This window comes from Microtus oregoni, unplaced genomic scaffold (assembly GCF_018167655.1).
Source record: "Microtus oregoni isolate MIOR12 unplaced genomic scaffold, Mior012 000050F_001, whole genome shotgun sequence".
Lineage (NCBI taxonomy): Eukaryota > Metazoa > Chordata > Mammalia > Rodentia > Cricetidae > Microtus > Microtus oregoni.
This window is the reverse complement of record NW_024543225.1, coordinates 858,426-881,737: the sequence shown is the minus strand read 5'-3', so window position 1 is coordinate 881,737 and position 23,312 is coordinate 858,426. Positions and strand designations below refer to the sequence as shown.

The 23,312-nt window shown below is 39.3% G+C and overlaps 1 protein-coding gene and 1 pseudogene across 1 annotated transcript in view; both read left to right on the top strand.

Annotated features, from left to right (window-relative positions):
- The window catches only part of Il1rapl2 (interleukin 1 receptor accessory protein like 2), a 597,452-nt gene that overhangs the window by 377,734 nt on the left and 196,406 nt on the right, over nucleotides 1-23,312 (top strand). The gene's annotated exons all lie outside the window — the stretch shown is intronic.
- On the top strand, nucleotides 5,683-15,122 carry LOC121436661 (annotated as a pseudogene).

Here is a 23,312-nt window from a genome sequence, read left to right as displayed (position 1 = left end):
TGTGTGTGTAAGAGGGAGAGAACATGCATGCACACATGTATATACAGTCCATTGAATCCATTTAACATTGTTCATATGTATACATACCTAGAGCTTGGTATTGGACATCAGATGCGTGAACCTTTCTCTGGAGGAATCTGATTTTCCCTCTTTCAGCAGTCATTGACCACCTTAATTCTTCATTTGGGGACAGTACCATGTCAAATTTCCCCTGTCCACACTTGTATGTTGGCTAGTGTTGTCATTGTGGTGATTTGTTCAGGAAACTATATTGCTGAGATTTTATTGGTGCCTTTTTCCTACCATGATAAGAGACACTATCAATAGACTTCCTAACTCTCTGAATTCTACAATCTTTCTACCTACTCTTCTGTGATATTTTTCTTCATTAATGATTGATGTAGGGGGGTCCAGTCCATTTGAGTGATACTACCTCAGATGGTCCTAGATGGTATAAAAACAGCAGACTAAGCAAACCATGGAGAGCAAGCCAATAGGCAGTGTTCCTTCATAGCTTTGGCTTCAATTTTTTTCCTTCAGGTTGCTGCCCCAACTTCCTTAGATAATGGATGGTTATGTGGAAGTATTAAGTGAAATAAACCACTTCCTCCACAAGTTTCTTTTAATCATGCTGATTTATCATAGCAATAGAAACCCTAAGACCTCCTACTGAAAAGGACATTTTGTTTTATCTATGGTCGTTTCACAAATTCATTCTTCTACAGTCCTTTTTTCTACTCTTTGCATATCCTCCTACAATAAAAAAGTCCTTCAAAAAACAAGAGGCTAAAGAAAAGATCTCACTTCCATGACATCAGATGAAAGAAGAAATATGGACTTCACCATATGTCATTTGACTTTCATTAATAAGTGCTCCATAGAGCCTCATGGTTGTATTTTCTTATCAAACTTGTTTTAAGTGGACTGCTTTTTATATTTACGTCTGGTAGATGACATTATCAACATTGGCTCATAATAATTCACTTGATCCATAGAATCCATCATCCTTAAACCAGGTAGGTTTTAGACCCATCAGATTTTAGTTTATAGAAAAGTGCCTGTCATTGAATATCTTTCCTTTAATGTGGTCCACAAGATGGATCCGAAGAAACCACCAGGTCTCAAAAATATGGAATACCTTCATACCATAAGCTCCCTGAAATAATAGAAGCTAAGCACTATTAAAAATCTACTCAAGTAAATATCAGTGCTCACAGCTCACCTTTAAAATCTAATAAAGCTATATTCCTAACTTGAGAGCAGGTCTAAAGTGAAGAACCTCTAGCAGAAATATTCCTTGGTTCTTGTTTGCTTTGAGAACCCTGATTTAGGCTGGGTATGTGGGTAAGAACAGGAACTTCTCAAGCAGCTATATGTGTGAAGGGGCATGAAACATCTTATGCAGTCACAGCCAGCTGTTATCAAATCCAAATAGATTTGAGATTACCAGCAGGAAAGGAATCATTATGAACAGATAAACATATTTGTCACTGTATGTTGAAGGTCATTCATATAAAGCATATGTGAGTAACAGTGAAGCTCAAAGATACTTCCTCTTAGAAGTATATAGAATGTCTCCGCTTGCATTTACCAATGCAACACAGGCCAACTAGTGCTTAATCCCTTTTTCAATCTTGACTTTTGCAATTATACAGGCCTTAAAAAAAATAATGGTGTTATGTAGACGTCAGAAGATAGTGTAAGATTTCCTATCAGAGAAAAGACACAAACTTCACAAATACCAAATGGCCAATAATTGCCCATAAGGTACAGTCAATAGAAGCACTTAAGGCTGATGTAGCAAAAAAGCTGACAGAGGAAAATAGATACCTGGAGGCATGGTCGTTATATAGAGTACCTATGCCAACTCTGGCTAACATATCTGTTCTGGCACTCTGCATTAAGGTGTTATAGACATGAATTGAGATCCAAGAATATTAAGGTTATAATCCACTTAATAGTTTTTAATTTCTATTATTATTTTGATAGCATACAAATAAAATTGATTTATTATTGCATTTTCAACAAATGTCTGTCATTGTACTTTGTTCTTCTTTATTCTCTCGCTCACCATTCTCCTGAAACAGAAGACATATCCTAAAGAGATATTTGTAACTCTCCTTTTGGCCATCAGATTTGAAATAATGAATCTCAAAGAATTAAAATTTTCGTAGAAATACCATGCTTGAGAAAAAGAAAAGCTAAAGCCCTGGGGCCAGTTGGAGGAAGAATTTGACTCTTGGAAAAACGTTGCAAATTTTGACCACTTTACAGAATGCCTTGCAGTATAGACAGGAGCCATGAAAATAGTAGATCAATTTGTGGTTTGGCCACACCTTGGCCAGGACTACTTAATTATGCTGACGCATACCTCTTGCCATCTACTGAAATTTAAGCTTCACATTAGTACTTTGAGGATGGACTTAGGGGATGTACGTGCTTCTTTCTTATACGGCCAAATCTCTTTTCTTGGTTTTTCGCGATTACATATCTCTTTAACTAGTGTAGAGGAGATATATGACTGAACCTAGCTTGAGGAGGTTGCCTAAGGCAAGTGCTTAACCCTAATAACGGCATCAGCTCTCCCAAGTTCCATGTATATCCCTACTGCCTCTTCACAGCCTGACTGCCACCATTCCACATTCATGTCACGTGAATTCCTTTGCCTTCTCTTTTCCTTTAAGATCTCTTCCTTTATTCTCATGATCCCCTTTCTGTGTTATACCCTATACAGATACATACACACACATGTAAAACACATACATGGCACATTAATATCTGATTTCACATATGAGAGAAAACACGCAGCATTTGTCTGTCTGCATATAACGTACTTTGTTTGCATAGCAATCTCCAGTTTCATCATTTAAAATTATTTTGTCATGCGAGATGAAATCTGAAATGGAGAGGTCTTGCTGCACAGGCCTATAATTTCAGGTCCTTGGGAGGCTGAGGCAGAGACACCACAAATTCACAGCCTGCCTGGGCCACAAAGTTACCCGGGGATTCACATTAGTTAACCTACTAAAATCCTGTCTCAAGATTTGAAAAAGGCAAATAGGAGTGGGGATGTAGCACAGTGGCAAAGTACTTTCCTGCCATGCATGAGGCCCCAGGTTCAATCCTCAGTAATGCTACAAAATTTTTCAATGTTAACTGCATAGCGTGATTATTATAGTTAATAATATTTCAAAATAACTACTGAATTTGAAAACTGTTTACTATAAAAATGCTAAATATTGAGTTGATATATACGTTAATCTGACTTAATCACTTATAAAATAGATGTATAAAATGAGTCAAAATTCTATAAAATATGCAATGAGTTTTTAAAATTTTTTAAATAAAACCCTTAAATATGCATATATGCTACGTTATGAGAGAGGCATCTTAAGGAATTTAATTGTTGGCCTCATACCCAGGATGCCCGATAGGCAGAACTAGTCCTACTGCTCCAGTCTCCCAGAGGATTTCACTTGGTTTTCCTGACGCTCTCCAAAGAAGAAATTTCAAAGACAATACCAAGGTATCCATGCTCAAGTTAAGGACTTCCTCACCTGTAGAGACCTGGGAGTCTCTCACTGGAATTTCTTGTACAGCACTTACAAGCACTGTGATGCTTGCTCTTTGGACTGCCTGAAGCAGAGAGAGGCTAATGAGAAACAGAGGAGGGAAAAGCAGCAGTTACTGAAGCAGAGAAAGGGAGTTGCCTGGCTGAGAGACCCAGTAAGAGGAGAAGAAATAAAATGACTAATACAATAATATTTTATTTATTTATTTTACTTAATATTTTTACTTAATCTCCTACCCAAACTATAAGTTAATTGTAGGCACAACAACTTTACAGATAACCAAACTGAGTACAGAGAAGCTAAGGAAATCGCCCATGTTCTTACAGGAACAATAGACTAAGCTTGTGAGTGTGGCTTAATTTATCAGCAAAACCTACACTCCTACATACCATTGCTATCTATAGAGAGAAGAATAAGATAAAGAATTCCAAAGCAAAAATGCACAGGGACAAAGTGAGAAGGAATCTACATAAAAATTGACAACATTAGAGGGTCATAGCAGCTTATTTTTCACAGTATTCTACTTCTACACTGAATATTTCACTCTGTTCAGGATGCTGAAACAGAATGAAAGAAAATCAGGTGGTTTATAGACAACAGAAATCTGTCCTATCATAGTTCAAGGGGCTAGGAAGGTCAGAATCAGTATACCAGAGGACAGAAAGTCTGGTGACTTTTGTCTGCTTTTTCCCATGTCTCTGCAAGATAGAAGGGACATCCAGGGTGCCTCAGTTTTATTATATATGGATACTAATTTCATTTTATGATGACTCTGCCGTCTAAGGGTCTATCTTCCTCATAGAAATGTTTTACAATTGCAGGGTATGTAGTTTCAGCATGTAGTTTTGGGGCAAGTACACAAACACACAGAGAATGTAATCAAGTGAGGTGGATTTTTAAGGATTCCCTGACTTAGAGTTGAGAAGAGATGCTGTATCTACTTTTATTCTAAGGCTTTATTAATTCATGTGGGTTCGTAAATAGATACAATTGTTGCTGTCTTTGAATTCAGTATTCTAGTAAAGCAAGGCAAGTAAGATCTTAAGTATACAAATGAACATTTAATACCCATTTGGGGTTTGAGGACTAGCAAGTAGTTGTTTGATAACAAGGCTTTATTTTTCTTTCCCTGTGAAAGCACAGTTTAAAGCTGTCAACCTTAATGAAATAACTTTAGAAATGCCATGCCTGCCAACCTTTTCCTTTCTAATAATACAGTAGTAACACTGTGGGAATGTCAGAATAATAGGCTGATGGGCAGGGTTGGCAAAGAAAGTCAGATGGCGTACTGCCTGTCTTGTGCTGTAGCCACTGTGTGGTAGGAGAAGCCAGGATGTGGTCAGATCACATGTGGGTTGGGTCTGACTCACCCATTCACTATTCTGGGTGAGCAGCAAGTCTGCCTCTCACCCCATGCCTGCTCAGCTTTGCCTTCCCTTTCCATTCCCCACCTCTCTTCCCTTTCCACTCTTGGTCACATTCTTTGTTTTAGACAAAGCAATGCTTAGACTTTCTTTAAAAGAGCCTTAGGTGGCTCTTTACAGTGGCAAGCTGAGACTTTTCCCATAACTAGAGGCTAGCCCTTGACATCATTTGCATTCTTCAGGTTATTTTAAAAGGAAAATGTAAATATTGGTTTTAGAACACTAGGGTAAGGGAATCCAGAAAAAGCTTGGATGGTCAATGTGGGCTCTGCACAGCCAGAAAGCAGCAACAATATCTGTTAAACATCGAATTAACATTGCAAGTTAATTATAAATAAAATATTATGAGAAAAGATTATTTTCAGGGTCTATTGCCAAGTGTCTAGGTTTTGAAGACCCAGAAGACAAGAAATCCAATTCTGGTATGGGTTTTGAATTTTCCTGTAAAGAATGAGCGTAGACCCCTTCTATGACATCCCCTGCTACTCCTATCCCATCATCAAATAACTTCAGAGTCACTTTTTATAATAAACATCTGTGCCAATGTCTTCTGTGAATTTTCATTTTAACCTATAAACAAAATAGAGAATGGAGCTGATTCTTAATCCTTATGGACCAGCAGTTTTCTGTGGCTGCATATGTTATTGCCCCTGCTCTTGTAGCACTTTCCCACCTAGGCAGTTAGCATGGGTGAGTCTAATCTCCCAGCAAAGTCTATACTTAGGAAATAGTTGTTAATTGAAGCACAATTTCTGTTCTTTTGCCAGATTTGGTTTGATGCCAGTTTCTCTTTCCAAGATGCCAGTGACCACCTGCTGTCAGCAAGGGAAAGGAAATGGGGCAAAGAAATAAAGAGAAAGAAAGGTTATAGAATAGTCAGGAGAAAAATGTGATTATGGAACACATTCCACAAATTAAGCAATCTACAGAGGGTAATTTGGCAAGTGGCAATTGTCAGAATGTCATGTCAGCTTTAAAATCAGAAAGCTGCCATTGTCACTTGGCTTGTAGAGATTCACTTGGGGATAGAAGGGAGCGGGAGCCAGTATGGATGAAAGCCAGAAAAGAGGAAGCTGCACAAGTGCTCTGTTTATGGAATTCTCCTCAGGGAAATAAAACCATTGCTTACTCCACAACTGGATCCTGCATATTCTTAATGAGATAGGGAGGGAAGCATGCAGAGAAGGTGGGAAGGGTAGAAAAGAGACATAAAAACAGGGTTTGCATCCAAAGACATTCAGGAGTAGAAGTGTCAGTACTGGAAACTAACTCAGTGGCTAAAATGTAGTGGAGTTCGGTATGCAGGATTCTGACTTTTGCTGAATAGGTAACTGGTGTTCCTAGACATTCATATGACCTTTCAAGCCATAAATTGGCTTACTTCATATTTCCTTTCTCCACTGTAGGTGTCCCTTCTTTGCTGATCCCAAAGAATTTCTTGATAAAAAATTTGCAAAAAGATTTGGGAAATTATATCATACAGTGCACCAAGAGATATCTAATATCTCTCTCACTCTAAGAATGTCTGAATTAATTCTTTGAGAAAAAAGTAGAGCTCTAATTTTTTATTTTATTTTAAAATTTTTCAGACCATGTATTTTGATCATATTCTTTTCCCTACCCCAACTCCTCCCAGATACTTCCCACTTGCTACCTTCCCAACTTCATGTGCTTAGAATTTTTTAAAACCTTTATTTCTGTCTAAGCCAGCAGCTCTCAACCAGTGTCATGACCGCTTTGGGGTTGCATATCAGATATTCACATTATGATTCAAAACAGTAGCAAAATGGCAGTTTTGAAGTATCAACGAAATAATTTTATGGGGCTCAACACAACATGAGAAACTGTATTAAAGGGTCTCAGCATTCGGAAGGTTGAGAACCACATGCTCTAAGCAGAAGAAAACAGGGGATGACATAATTAGTAAAGAATATTCCAGCGAGGCACAAAGACGATGAGAGAGAAGACAATGGAGCAACTGTTGAATCCTGTTGCTCTCTTTAAGAGGGGGAGTGAGAATCCAAAAACATGCATAACTCAGTCAGCAACTCAAAGTTGAGTGTTACCTCAGAGTATCCATTTTGTAACTTCCTTTTTCTTCTATCCTAAATACTCCCAGGGAAACTGATGGCTCTGATTTGCGAAAGTAAATCCATTGGGTAAAATGGTAGAAAGATCACTGAAATGATTTGACTCTAATGGTAGTAGATATGGAACTAGAGAACTCAAGACAATTGTTTGCTTCAATTTTGAAAGTACTTTTGAAGTAAGTTCTTTAAACCCAGCATCCCAAAGAAGCAATAGTTCTTTTTAAAAATCAATAAATACGGATTTGCAAATAAAAAGAGAGAATGAATGCATACATCATACTTATTTGCATTTCCATACAGCACACTTACTATCCATAATAAAGGAGGGGACAGCAGACACACAAAAGATGCAAACAATGGATCAAATACTTCATCAAGCATGAAACCAGAGAAACCTATTCTCTTAAAGTTAAGGATGCAGATTTATTGGGAATATCATTTAGGTTTGATGTCCTTGGACTATAAAAAACATGAACAATTTCTACACTCTGACATATATACAGGGAGACATTCACACACAACCCATATGCCTATTGGAGTGTCTGTAATTCTACCAGGAAATCAGAATAGTTTGTTTTAATATAAGCAAGAAGCAATAAGTCTAGCACAGGATTTAGACATAACTATTAGCATAAGAGGACTTTCAGTTAAATAAAACAGTATCTTATTAAAGGTACAGATCTGTGATTAATGATCCAACATTTCCACTTAAGAGCTCATTTCCATATGAATCTTCAATTCCATTGTGATGGATTATGTCATTCTGAATTACTTGGTGTCTTTTTTTTTTTAATTTATTTATTTATTAAGGATTTCTGCCTCGTCCCCACAACCGCTTCCCATTTCCCTCCCCCTCCCCCGATCAAGTCCCCCCACCTCATCTGCTCGAAGAGCAATCAGGGTTCCCTGACCTGTGGGAAGCCCAAGGACTGCCCACCTCTATCCAGGTCTCGTAAGGTGAGCATTCAAACTGCCTAGGCTCCCACAAAGCCAGTACGTGCAGTAGGATCAAAAACCCACTGCAATTGTTCTTGAATTCTCAGTATTCCTCATTGTCCGCTATGTTCAGCTAGTCCGGATTTATCCCATGCTTTTTCAGACCTAGGCCAGCTGGCCTTGGTGAGATCCCAATAGAACATCCCCATTGTCTTAGTGTGTGGGTGCACCCCTCGTGGTCCTGAGTTCCTTGCTCGTGCTCCGTCTCCTTCTGCTCCTGATTTGGACCTTGAGATTTCTGTCCGGTGCTCCCGTGTGGGTCTCTGTCTCTGTCTCCTTTCATCGCCTGATGAAGGTTAATATTCCTGAGGATGCCTATGTGTTTGTCTTTGGATTCACCTTATTTAGCTTCTCTAGGAACATGAATTATAGGCTCAATGTCCTTTATTTATGGCTAGAAACCAAATATGAGTGAGTACATCCCATGTTCCTCTTTTTGGGTCTGGCTTACCTCACTCAGGATAGTGTTTTCTATTTCCATCCATTTGTATGCAAAATTCAAGAAGTCCTTGTTTTTTACTGCTGAGTAATACTCTAATATGTATATATTCCATACTTTCTTCATCCATTCTTCCGTTGAAGGGCATCTAGGTTGTTTCCAGGTTCTGGCTATTACAAACAATGCTGCCATGAACATAGTTGAGCATATACTTTTGTTGTATGATAGGGCCTCTCTTGGGTATATTCCCAAGAGTGGTATTGCTGGATCCAGGGGTAGGTTGATCCCGAATTTCCTGAGAAACCGAAACACTGCTTTCCAGAGTGGTTGCACAAGTTTGCATTCCCACCAGCAATGGGTGAGTGTACCCCATTCTCCACAACCTCTCCAGCAAAGGCTATCATTGGTGTTTTTGATTTTAGCCATTCTGACAGGTGTAAGGTGGTATCTTAAAGTTGTCTTGGTTTGCATTTCCCTGATCGCTAAGGAAGTTGAGCATGACCTTAAGTGTCTTTTGGCCATTTGAAGTTCTTCTGTTGAGAATTCTCTGTTCAGCTCAGTGCCCCATTTTATAATTGGGTTGATTAGCCTTTTACGGTCTAGTTTCTTGAGTTCTTTATATATTTTGGAGATCAAACCTTTGTCAGTTGCAGGGTTGGTGAAGATCTTCTCCCAGTCAGTGGGTTGTCTTTTTGTCTTAGTGACAGTGTCCTTTGCTTTACAGAAGCTTCTCAGCCTCAGGAAGTCCCATTTATTCAATGATGCCCTTAGTGTCTGTGCTGCTGGGGTTATACATAGGAAGTGGTCTCCTGTGCCCATGTGCTGTAGAGTACTTCCCACTTTCTCTTCTATCAGGTTCAGTGTGTTCAGCCTGATATTGAGGTCTTTAATCCATTTGGATTTGAGTTTTGTGCATGGTGATAGATATGGATCTATTTTCATTCTTCTACAGATTGACATCCAGTTTTGCCAGCACCATTTGTTGAAGATGCTCTCTTTTTTCCATTGTATACTTTTAGCTCCTTTATCGAAGATCAGGTGTTCATAGGTTTGTGGGTTAATGTCAGGGTCTTCTATTCGATTCCATTGGTCGACTTCTCTGTTTTTATGCCAATACCAAGCTGTTTTCAATACTGTAGCTCTGTAATAGAGTTTGAAGTCAGGGATGGTAATGCCTCCAGACAAACCTTTATTGTATAAGATTGTTTTGGCTATCCTGGGTTTTTTGTTTTTCCATATAAAGTTGATTATTGTCTTCTCCAGATCTGTGAAGAATTTTGATGGGATTTTGATGGGGATTGCATTGAATCTATAGATTGCTTTTGGTAGAATTGCCATTTTTACTATGTTGGTCCTCCCAATCCAAGAGCAAGGGAGGTCTTTCCATTTTCTGGTGTCTTCTTCAATTTCTTTCTTCAAAGACTTATAGTTCTTGTCAAGTAGATCTTTCACTTCCTTGGTCAGGGTTACCCCAAGGTATTTTATGCTATTTGTGGCTATCGTGAAAGGTGATGCTTCTCTGATTTCCCTCTCTGCTTCCTTATCCTTGGTGTATAGGAAGGCAACTGATTTTTTGGAGTTGATCTTGTATCCTGCCACGTTACTAAAGCTGTTTATCAGCTGTAGGAGTTCTTTGGTAGAATTTTTGGTGTCGCTTATGTACACTATCATATCATCTGCAAATAACGAAAGCTTAACTTCTTCCTTTCCAATACGAATCCCCTTGATCTCCTTATGTTGTCTTATTGCTATTGCTAGAATTTCAAGCACTATATTGAAGAGGTATGGCGAGAGTGGCCATCCTTGTTGTGTTCCTGATTTTAGTGGGATGGCTTTGAGTTTTTCTCCGTTTAATTTAATGTTAGCTGTTGGCTTGCTGTAAATAGCTTTTATTATATTTAGGTAGGACCCCTTTATCCCTATTCTCTCCAAGACCTTTATCATAAAGGGGTGTTGAATTTTGTCGAATGCTTTTTCCGCATCTAGTGAAATGATCATATGGTTTTTTTCTTTCAGTTTATTTATATGGTGGATTACATTGATAGATTTGCGTATGTTGAACCAGCCCTGCATCTCTGGGATGAAGCCTACTTGATCATAATGGATAATTTTTCTTATGTGTTCTTGGATTCGGTTTGCCAGTATTTTATTGAAGATTTTTGCGTCGATGTTCATGAGTGAGATCGGTCTGTAATTCTCTTTCTTGGTTGGGTCTTTTTGTGGTTTTGGTATCAGGGTAACTGTAGCTTCATAAAAGGAATTTGGCAATGACTCTTCTGATTCTATATTGTGAAATACCTTAAGGAGTATAGGTATTAATTCTTCTTGGAAGTTCTGGTAGAATTCTGCATTGAAACCATCTGGTCCTGGGCTTTTTTTCGAAGGGAGATTTTTGATGACCATTTCTAATTCTTCGCGAGAAACCGGTCTATTTAGATCATTCACCTGGTCTTGGTTTAGCTTTGGTATATGATACTTATTTAAAAAAATGTCCATTTCTTTTGTATTTTCCAGTTTTGTGGCATACAGGCTTTTGTAGTAAGATCTAATGATTCTCTGAATTTCCTCTGTGTCTGTGGTTATGTCCCCCTTTTCATTTCTGATCTTATTTATTTGCGTGTTCTCTCTCTGTCGTTTAATTAGTTTGGATAGGGGTTTGTCGATCTTGTTGATTTTCTCCAAGAACCAGCTTTTTGTTTCATTGATTCTTTGGACTGTTTTCTGTGTTTCTATTTTGTTGATTTCAGCCCTCAGTTTTATTATTTCCAGTCTTCTACTTCTCCTGGGCGCGTCTGCTTCTTTTTTTTCTAGAGCTTTCAGGTGTGTTTTTACGTCCCCAATGTATGCATTCTCCGTTTTCTTTAAGTGGGCACTTAGTGTACTTGGTGTCTTTTACCATACCATTATTTGGGGGTGAATCTGGAGGACTGATAAATAAAATCTCATTTGTCAATTTGTCATGGATTTTTCTTGGCCTAAAATGTTTTATAGATCTTATTAATATAAGATTGAACTATTGAAAATTTTTGAGATTCTCTTCCCATGGATGTTGGAGGAGGCTGCTTGTTGGTTCCCAGCTGCTCAGCCCCAAAATAATCACCAAGAAACTATATTATTTAAATCACTACTTGACCCATTAGCTCTAGCTTCTTATTGACTAACTCTTACATCTTAATTTAACCCATCTCCTTTAATCTATATATCGCCTTGTGGCAGTGGCTTACCAGGTAAAGTTTAAATGTCTGTCTCCAGAGGTGGCTCCATGACTTCTCTCTGACTCTGCCCTTCTTCCTCCAAGCATTCACCTTAGTTTTCCCCTCCTAGCTTTGTTCTGCCCTATCAACAGGCCAAGGCAGTTTTCTTTATTCATTAATGGTAATCACAGCATACAGAGGGAAATTTTATATCACATGGATAATTTTTCTTTTTTTCTCTTTTCTTTATTTTTGCTGAAAATGAACAGCTCATGATATTTATCTAAGTATCTTAGAAAAGATTCTTTCAAAGGAAAATAAAGCTCTAAAAGAAAAAAAAACATCAAAACACCAGACAGTCAACTTCATTGAGCCCCTCCTCTTTTAATGCTTCCATTCTTTTTATTGGATCTCACCAAGAGTAGTGTCTGTAACAAGATCCAGAGCTTATTAATAGGATTCAGAAGGAAAACCCTGATTAAACTGTCAAATTTGTGTCTGTATATGTGTGTAAAAGAAAGTCAGTATGAAACAAACAACAATGATATTGAATAGCACAGTCAAATGCATTATATTGGGGGCTTTTGTTGTTGTTGTTGTTGTTGTTTCAAGACAAAGTTTCTCTGTGTAGCTTTGGACCCTGTCCTGGCACTAGCTCTTGTAGACCAGGCTGGTCTCGAACTCACAGAGATCCATCTGCCTCCCTAGTGCTGGGATTAAAGGCGTGAGCCACCACCCAATTGCATCATTTGCATTAGAACCACCTACTCAAAAAGAGTAGCTTTCCTCAGGAAGTTGCTTGAATAGTAGTGGCTCCTTTCTGTCTTCAGGCAGTATCTCCTATCCCTCAAATTTGACTTTGTGATATTAGCTGCATATTCTAGATATACCACACAGCACATTTCTAATTAAAAATGCATATTGTATATGTGTGTACCAACAAATTCATCTCAAAAGGAAAATCAGAAGACAGTTATCGTTCCTTTTCCTGAGCCTATTATTAGAATCTTCCTAGAACTTTGTAAGGTAATGCAAAGAAGCCATCACACAAATGATGACAAATAGGAGGTATCATAGAAAGCTCAGCTATGTTGCCCTGACATGAGGTGCTACTGATGTGCATTTGGAACCCTTTATAAACCCCCCCCCAAAGCTTGACATAATTCATAAACTGTTGTTTACTTGGATCCTTCAGAGAGACAAAGAGAAGGGATTCTATTTTATTACTTCTCTGTTAAACTCTTTATCTTTTTCCCTACACATGTCAATCCAGGAAATATCAACTAGGTGAGTTTCAAATAAAAGGAAATTTTATTTATGGTAATTTATTGGATTAATAATTTACATTATTGCACTGCATGGAATGCTGGCTTTGAAAAAGAAGTTAATTGGATGGGAGAGTGGTTGCAACCTTTTTTAATTGCATGAAATCATTGGCATTGCTTCGAACCTTCTCATAGCCACCCAGACCCTGATCTTTCTCTTATTACCAATCATCACAGAGCTATTCTGGCACCAGTTTAGCTTCTTTGAAGTACTCAAATACTGCACATTATCAAAGAAGTGACAGTGTGTATACCTTCTATAAGCAGCAAATTATTGCTTCATGGTAGTTAAACAATTGCCACCCCTGCCTCTACGATTTACTTCACTGCATTCTATCTGAAGAAGTACCCTATACTTCTATTTTAGACTTAATAATTCATCACAAAATTGTGTGTATTCATATATCTGGCCTTATATTTTATTTAGGGTATATACTTTCTATCCTGTATCATGATTTGATCCTTCCACCTAATCAGCATGGATGATTACCAGGTTCAATAAATCAAACTGCTATAAAGTCATGCACCTAATGGCAAAATTACAACTGAATCCCTGATATGACTGGTGTGCTCAGTGTCTTTAGTAGCCAGTAAGGCTGCCACAAAAATTTCAGTTCCCCTTGCAACCAACTATATATTAAGTTTAGACTTCTCTGTCCCTTTGAAATCATTTGTAAATGACGTTCTTTGGCTCTGGAAATGTGAGCAGAAGGGTCCCTTGTCATTTCTTGGTAGAAGCATTTCATTGCCAGTGTTCATATCTAGCTTTTCATTTATTCTTCTGTAGTGACATGGAAACCTATTTCAAAATGGGTTGTCCTTTGAGTCAGTCCTTTGAATGATTACCTGACAAAGCGTTCACCTTACCAGCTTGTATTGAACATGTAATCAAAGTGAAAGATGTACCCTTGTTGTTTTAATACAGTGGGATTTGAGTTATTTCTTAATGGACCAGCAGCTGTCTGTGACTGCACATCTGTATGTTATAGCCTCTGTGCTACAGCACTTTCCCACCTAGACAGTTAACATAGATGAGTCTAATCTCCCAGCAAAGTCTGTACTTAGGAAATAGGTGCTAATTGAAGCACATGCTTTCCATTAAAAGAACCAGTATTTTCTTTTCTTTTTTTTGATGTTATACATATGTTTATGTATTTAACAAGTTTGTGTACTTGACAGAACTCCAGCATAACAGCCCATAACATCTAGAAACACCTGATTCAAGTCCAAAGCAGGTAGAGCACAGGCTCCATTGAGGTGGTTGAGGGTCTGAATCCCATACAGGCTTAAGGCTGAAAACCAGTGTTCTGAAGGGTTGCCACTTAAGAAAAGGCGAAACAAACCCTGAAGGTGCTGTTTAAGACTTAGCTGGAGAAAGCAGGGGTGGAGCACCAGCTTCGAAGAGAAGTGGAGATACAGTCCCACTTGCGGCACCCCAACATCCTCAGGCTGTATGGATATTTCCACGATGCCACCAGAGTTTATCTAATTCTCGAGTACGCACCCCTTGGGACAGTCTATAGAGAGCTCCAGAAGCACTCCGAGTTTGACGAGCAGAGAATGGCTACCTACATCACCGAGTTGGCAAACGCTCTGTCTTACTGTCATTCAAAGAGAGTCATCCACAGAGACATTAAGCCAGAGAACCTGCTTCTTGGGCCAAATGGAGAGTTGAAGATTGCAGACTTTGGGTGGTCTGTACATGCTCCATCTTCCAGGAGAACCACACTGTGTGGCACCCTGGACTACCTGCCCCCCGAGATGATTGAGGGCCGGATGCACGATGAGAAGGTGGACCTCTGGAGCCTGGGTGTCCTCTGCTATGAGTTCCTAGTTGGGATGCCCCCCTTTGAGGCACAGACCTACCAGGAGACCTATAGAAGGATATCACGGGTTGAATTCACATTCCCCGACTTTGTGACTGAAGGAGCCAGGGATCTCATTTCAAGACTGTTAAAGCACAATGCAAGCCAGAGGCTAACACTAGCGGAAGTCCTTGAGCACCCCTGGATCACAGCTAATTCCTCAAAGTCTTCGACCAGCCAAAAAAAAAACAAAGAGCTAACTAGCAAATCGTCTTAGAGAATTTGGAGCCGTGGCCACTGTGCAGCTGTGAGAAATGCGCCATCAAGACCTGCAGGAGCATCATCACTGCCCCCGGTGCCCTGCTGAGCAGGCAGTCCCTGGCCTTGCATGCAGGAAGCCTCACCTGAGCAAGAACCATGCTGCTCTTCTTGGTTCAGTAATCTGGAGGAAGGTTCCACTGCAACAGTTCCCATGGCCTGTGACCCCCAAAGTGTCCTTGTTGGGGTCTCACTGTGGGAAAGTTCTGACTCTGGCCACCTTCCTAGTGATCACCTGTGTCCGTAGCCTTCAAGTGCCTGAATGTGTGTGTAACTTATTGGGCCGCCAGGCCTGGGAAAGCTGTTGGAATGAATATGTAGTTTTCTTTTAAATGTTAAAATAAAGAACCAGTATTTTCTTGTTGGTCTTTCTCATTGCCTTAAATCTGTAAAACCTTACTCTCCCAAAATGATGGTACTACTTCTGCAAGTCTGCACTGGTAACAACTGGTGCACATTCTCAAAATGAAGTATTCTGGATTGGGTAGATATCTTCTGCAAGTCTGCACTGGTAACAACTGGTGCACATTCTCAAAATGAAGTATTCTGGATTGGGTAGATATGCTGAAAGGAGTGTCACTGCCGAGTTTTTGAAGCATAATAGTGATAGATTCCGGCCTTGAAGGAATATGAAAAAGACAGTAATTATTCTTGCAACTTTTAATCAGCTAAGGATACTATCCTCTTCCTACATGTGTGGTTTTGCATCAGAAAGGAAGATGTTTAATGTGAGAGGAGAAAAGGACCAATTAGATTAGAGGAGATGAGCACGGCAGTGAGCAGGTGGCATGCATTTGGAGGTAGCCATGCCATATTGAATTTAAGTGTATTTCACATAGTATCAATGAAGGAAGAAGATGGGTAAGAATTGAGAGGGGAGGATAACTGTTTACAAGCACCCTCAAACCAAAAATGAACTCTTTAAAGCTAGAAGTAGGTTTCTCTAAGTGTATCTTGTGACAGTGAAAATGTCAGCTATTGGAAGGAATTGGCAAAAGTTGTCAGAATTGGGGGGTAAAATGTATTATGGAAAAAATAGTTACCTTTTTACAGATATAATTCAGACTTCAGCATGGCCTTCCCTTTATGCTGTACAAATATTCATTATCTTTTTCTCTTCGACCTTGACATAATCACTCATAATAAAATACCTAGGAGAGGCAATCAAATTTTAGAATTTCAGACATTATAAATAGAAAACATCAAGAAATTGTGGCATTAAACTTTCTTTTGTCTTGTGGAGGAAACAGATATCCAGAAAGTAAAATAGACTTGACAGTTCATACATAACTATTAACCCATAGGACTATCAGGATCCATACCTATTTAATTAAATCTTAAATGTACTTCATATTTAAATTCTTAACATAAAAGTCTATTTAGCATCTTTGGATTTCAGTGTGGTGATTTCTCAGAAAATTAGGAAACAACTTTCCTCAAGACCCAGTAATACCACTTTTGGGTATATATCCCAAGGATGCTCAATTGTGCCACAAGGATATGTGCTCAACTATGTTCATAGCAGCATTGTTTGTCATAGCCAGAACCTGGAAACAACCTAAATGTCCTTCGACCAAAGAATGGATAAGGAAAATGTGGTACATTTACACAATGGAGTACTACACTGTAGAAAAAAATAACATCTTGAATTTTGCAGGAAAATGGATGGAGCTAGAAAGCATTATTTTGAATGAGGTAACTAACCCAGACACGGAAAGACAATTATCACGTGTACTCACTCTTAGGTGGTTTTTAAAATATAAAGCAAAGAAAACTAGCCTATAAACCACAATCTCAGAGAACTTAGACAACAATGAGGACACTAAGAGAGACTCACATAGATCTAATCTACATGGGAAGTAGAAAAAGACAAGATCTCCTGAGTAAATTGGGAGCATGGAGACCTTGGGGGAAGGTTAAAGGGGAGAAAGGAGAGACAAGGAGGGAAGCATAGAAAAATGTAAAACTCAATAAAAATCAATAAAAAAATATAAGCTACATCCTCTCAACAGCAGTATGTTATTGTGGAAAAGAAGAAAATACACCATTAAGATTATATAAAACATACAAGTTTTGGTCCCTATAACAAAGAAACCTAAATACCCTATGTCTTGATATTTAAGTGTGATTGGCCACCATGCTCGTCAGTGTATCGACAGTCAAAGAAATACAACAATTCATACTGTAATAGATTGCAGCACTCTGTCTCCAATAGCTCTACTGTCTTCTATTGTACTCATCTACTTAGTCCAAGATGACTATTTCTTTTGTTTGTTTGTTTGTTTTTTGTGTTTTTATTTGTTTTTTAATTTTGTGCAGAAGAACCTTGCACAGTGGTACAAGATGACTATTTCAAACAACTGCTATAGTAATTATACTAACTTCAGGTTTTACTCTTTAGCATAGAAATTAAATTTTACCTTGTTTATTTTTTTAAATATGAGCTCTCATTATTATAGATTGCTTTTATATTGCTATTATTAAAAACTATGAATGAAAGGTCCAAGAGACCCTCCAAAACAGTGGTTTTCTACCTGTAGGTTGTATCCCTTTGGGAATTTAATTATCCTTTCACAAGGGTCACCTAGGACCATTGGAAAGTTTAGATATTTACATTATGAATCATAACAGTAGCAAAATTACAGTCATGAAGTAGCAACAAAAATAATTTTATAGAGGTCACTACAAACTGAGAAACTGTATTAACAGATCACATCATTAAGAAGGTGGAAAGCCACTGCTCTAAAACAGTATAGTCTCTTTCCATTTCCCTTTGATACCTCTCAAAACTTTAAGGTAGGACCCTATGTTTGAAGACAGCACATACTTTAGGCATAGAAAGATATAGACCAGAAGGGAGCTATAAGCCTCCTCCCTGAAGGCTAACACTCCTAGCATCTGAAGTTGCAATATAGGTTCCCAAGGGAGACAAGTACTCAACAGTTCTACCCACATAGAAAGCTTGTAAACCACAATAATGATTGTCCCAGGGAGATGTTCCCAATGGTGGAATAGTGGCGCCAATGTCTTAGGGCTAACCAACAGCTATGTAGTAGGATTTGAGGCCAACTCAGTAAGAAGGAACTCATGTCTGTATTATAAAGTTACTCAATAACCCATGACAAGAGGGGTCATAGACCTTAGAGAACAACCTACTACTTCCATTTCTTTAAACTAATATTCTGAACTGTATTCTAAATACTTATCCTTATGCCCACAGACAAATTTATCTCTTCTTCCTCATCAAAGAGGCTTTTATTTTACAGTAGAGTGGGGCTACTATAGATATCATAACTAGTCAAAATGCAGAGAATAAGTAACTGTGGGGTAGGTACCCAGTCCCAGTTCCTACCTCTACAAAAGAATCCCTGCCGGGTTTAATCCTTTAAACACACCTTTAATCCTGGCACTCAGGAAGCAGAGGCAGGCAGATCTCTGTGAGTTTGAGGCCAGCCTGGTCTACGAGAGCTAGTTCCAGAACAGGTTCTGAAGCTAAAGAGAATCCCTGACTCAAAAAGCCAAATAAATAAATAAATAAATAAATAAATAAATAAATAATTAAAAATCCTAAACTTAAGTACATGAAGAATTGCAGAAGAGGCAAAGATTACCAAAAGGCAGATCACCAGGACACCTGCTGTGATATTGTGTCTTTATGCATAACAGAGATGCTGCACCTGTGAAATTTCAACAACATAGTTCCCTATACAAGACCTCCACTGTAATCACAGCAGTCAACAGGACAGTTGGACTGAGGAAAATATTACAAGGCCCCAGTCACAGATGACGAGCTACAGGTACTTCAAGGGCTAGGGGAAAGAGAATTCATTTTGTCCAGGAAGGAACCCCTGATAGGTTAGCCAATCGTAAGTGTCTCACCTAAGAGATATGTATACAGGCAATGCTTACTGGACCCAAAATGTATGTGTTTGTGTATGTGTGTGTGCATGTATGTGGGTGAGTATACGTGTTCATGTGTATATGTGTCTCATGTTTATATCATGTATGATTATGTAACAATAACCACTACAAAAGAAGAGGACATAAATTTGAAAGGGGGTGAGTTTGACGGGGTAGATGATGGAGCTGAGAGGAAGGGTTGGGAATGATATAACTCAATGTATTCATAGATGAAAGTATCAAAAAATTACTCATATCCAAAGGCAACTTAGACAGGGAAGAGTTTATTTCAGTTTACATTTTTAGAACATAGTCCTCAGGAAGTCAGAGTTGGAACTTAAGCAAGAACTCACGAAGAAACCATGCTAGCTGACTTGCTCAGTGACTCCCGCTCAGCTAGCTTTCTTATACAGTGCTGATTCACATGCTTAGGGACAGTTCAACTAACAGTTTACTGAGCCTGCCCACACCCGTCACCAGCCAAGACAATATTTCATACACATGACCACAGGCCAATCTGATAAAGGTAATTTGTCAACTGAGATGCCCATGTTAGGGGTGACTCTACTTCCATCATGACCGTGTAAGCTGTGTCTGATTATTCCTCACGACTCCGTACCAGTTCAGTTACGGGAAATAATTATCTGTGTTGGACCCACACGGGCTTCAATAGTTTTGTAAGGTTGAGAATACAAATGAACCAGTACACTCATGTTGCCCGGTCTGGCCTCAAACTCACTATATAGCCAAAGGTCACCTTAAAATCCCAACTCTCCTGTCTCCACCACATGAATGCTGATGTTATAAGTGTTTGCTACTGTATCCAGTTTTATGAAGTACTAGGTGGGGATTGAATCCAAGGTTTTGTGCATACTAGACACTCATTCGCTCAATTTAGCTATGTCCCCACACCATTTATTCTTTTTTTTTAACTTTTTTTTTATTGAGAAAAGAGAAAAAAAAAATTTCCTCCTCCTCCCAGCCTCCCATTTCCCTCCCCCTCCTCCCACCCTTCTCCCCCTCCCCCCACTCGCTCCCCCTCCCTCTCCAGCTCAAAGAGCAGTCAGATTTCCCTGCCCTGTGGTAAGTCCTAGGTCCTCCCCCCTCCGTGCATTTCTAGGAAGGTGAACATCCAAACTGGCTAGGCTCCCACAAAGCCAGCACATTACGTAGGTTCAAAACCCCGTGCCATTGTCCTTGGGTTCTCATCAGCCCTCATTGTTCGCCATGCTCCGAGAGTCCAGTTTTATCCCATGCTTTTTCAGTCACAGTCCAGCTGGCCTTGGTGAGCTCCCAATAGATCAGCTCCACTGTCTCAGTGGGTGGGTGCTCCCCTCGTGGTCCCGACTTCTTTGCTCATGTTCTCCCTCCTTCTGCTCCTCATCGGGACCTTGGGAGCTCAGTCCAGTGCTCCAGTGTGGGTCTCTGTCTCTGTCTCCATCCATCACCAGATGAAGGTTCTATGATGATATGCAAGATATTCGTCAGTATTGCTCTAGGATAGGGTCATTTCAGGTTCCCCATCCTCAGCTGCCCAAGGAACTAACTGGGGACCTCGGCTTGGGTATCTGGGAGCCACTCTAGGTTCAAGTCTCTTGCCAACCCTAAGGTGGCTCCCTTAACTAAGAACCGTGCTTCCGTGCTCCCCCATCCAACCTTCCTTCATCCCAATCCTCCCCCTTTCCCAAGCTCCACCCCATTCTCCCCCTCTCCCCCCTCTCTCCCCATCTCCCCTAACCCCCATCCCACCCCACCCCCAAGATCTCAATTTTCTCCCCGGCAATTTTGTCTACTTCCCAAAGCCAAGAGGACAACTATATGCTTTTCCTTTGGTTCACCTTCTTACTTAGCTTCTTTGGGATCACCAAGTGTAGACTCCGTGACCCTTGTTTATGGCTAGAAACCAATTATGAGTGAGTACATCCCATGTTCATCTTTTTGGCTCTGGGATACCTCACTCAGGATAGTGTTTTCTATTTCCATCCATTTTCATGCAAAATTCGAGAAGTCATTGTTTTTTAACGCAGCATAGTACTCTAATGTGTAGATATTCCACACTTTCTTCATCCATTCTTCCATTGAAGGGCATCTAGGTTGTTTCCAGGTTCTGGCTATTACAAATAATACTGCTATGAACATAGTTGAACAAATGCTCTTGTCATGTGATAGGGCATCTCTTGGGTATATTCCCAGGAGTGGTATTGCTGGGTCCAGGGGTAAGTTGATCCCGAATTTCCTGAGAAACCGAAACACCGATTTCCAAAGTGGTTGCACAAGATTGCATTCCCACCAGCAATGGATGAGTGTTCCCCTTCCTCCACAGCCTCTCCAGCAAAGGCTATCATTGGAGTTTTTTATTTTAGCCATTCTGACAGGTGTAAGATGATATCTCAAAGTTGTTTTGATTTGCATTTCCCTGATTGCTAAGGAGGTTGAGCATGACCTTAAGTGTCTTTTGGCCATTTGAACTTCCTCTGCTGAGAATTCTCTGTTCAGTTCAGTGCCCCATTTTTTAATTGGGTTAATTAACATTTTAAAGTCTAGTTTCCTGAGTTCTCTATATATTTTGGAGATCAGACCTTTGTCTGTTGTGGGGTTGGTGAAGATCTTCTCCCAGTCAGTAGGTTGCCTATTTGTCTTGGTGACAGTGTCCTTTGCTTTACAGAAGCTTCTCAGTTTTAGTAGGTCCCATTTATTCAATGTTGCCCTTAAAGTCTGTGCTGTTGGGGTTACACATAGGAAGCGATCTCCTGTGCCCATCTCCTGTAGGGTACTTCGCCCTTTCTCTTCTATCAGGTTCACTGTGTTCTGACTGATAGTGAGGTCTTTAATCCATTTGGACTTGAGTTTTGTGCATGGTGATAGATATGGGTCTATTTTCATTCTTCTACAGGTTGACATCCAGTTATGCCAGCACCATTTGTTAAAAATGCTTTCTTTCTTCCATTGTATACTTTTGGCTCCTTTATCAAAAATGAGGTGTTCATAGGTTTGTGGGTTAAAATTCGGGTCTTCTATACGATTCCATTGGTCAACTTCTCTGTTTTTATGCCAGTACCACACTGTTTTCATCACTGTAGCTCTGTAATAGAGTTTGAAGTCAGGGATGGTAATGCCTCCAGACAATCCTTTATTGTATAGGATTGTTTTGGCTATCCTGGGATTTTTGTTTTTCCATATAAAGTTGATTATTGTCCTCTCAAGATCTGTGAAGAATTTTGATGGGACCCTGATGGGGATTGCATTGAATCTATAAATTGCCTTTGGTAGAATTGCCATTTTTACTATGTTGATCCTCCCAATCCAAGAGCAAGGAAGGTCCTTCCATTTTCTGCTATACTCCTCAATTTCTTTCTTCAATGCCTTAAAGTTCTTGTCAAATAGATCTTTCACTTCCTTGGTTAGAGTTACCCCAAGATATTTTATGCTGTTTGTGGCTATTGTGAAAGGTGAAGCTTCTCTGATTTCCCTCTCTGCTTCCATATCCTTTGTGTATAAGAGGGCGACTGATTTTTTGGAGTTGATCTTGTATCCTGCCACATTACTAAAGGTGTTTATCAGCTGTAAAAGTTCTTTGGTGGAGTTTTTGGGGTCACTTAAGTACACTATCATATCATCTGCGAATAACGAAAGTTTAACTTCTTCCTTTCCTATTCGAATCCTCTTGATCCCCTTATGTTGTCTTATTGCTATTGCTAGAACTTCAAGCACTATATTGAAGAGGTATGGCGAGAGTGGACAGCCTTGTCGTGTTCCTGAGTTTAGTGGGATGGCTTTAAGTTTCTCTCCATTTAATTTAATGTTAGCTGTCAGCTTGCTGTATATAGCTTTTATTATATTTAGGTATGACCCTTGTATCCCTAATCTCTCCAATACTTTTATCATAAAGGGATGTTGAATTTTGACAAATGCTTTTTCAGCATCTAATGAAATGATCATATGGTTTTTTTTTTCTTTCAGTTTATTTATATGCTGGATTACATTGATAGATTTTCGTATGTTGAACCAGCCCTGCATCCCTGGGATGAAGCCTACTTGATCATAATGGATAATTTTCCTAATGTGTTCTTGGATTCGGTTTGCCAGTATTTTGTTGAGGAATTTGCATCGATGTTCATGAGTGAGATTGGTCTATAATTTTCTTTCTTGGTTGAGTCTTTGTGCGGTTTTGGTATCAGAGTAACTGTAGCTTCATAAAAGGAATTTGGCAATGACTCTTCTGTTTCTATATTGTGAAATACATTAAGGA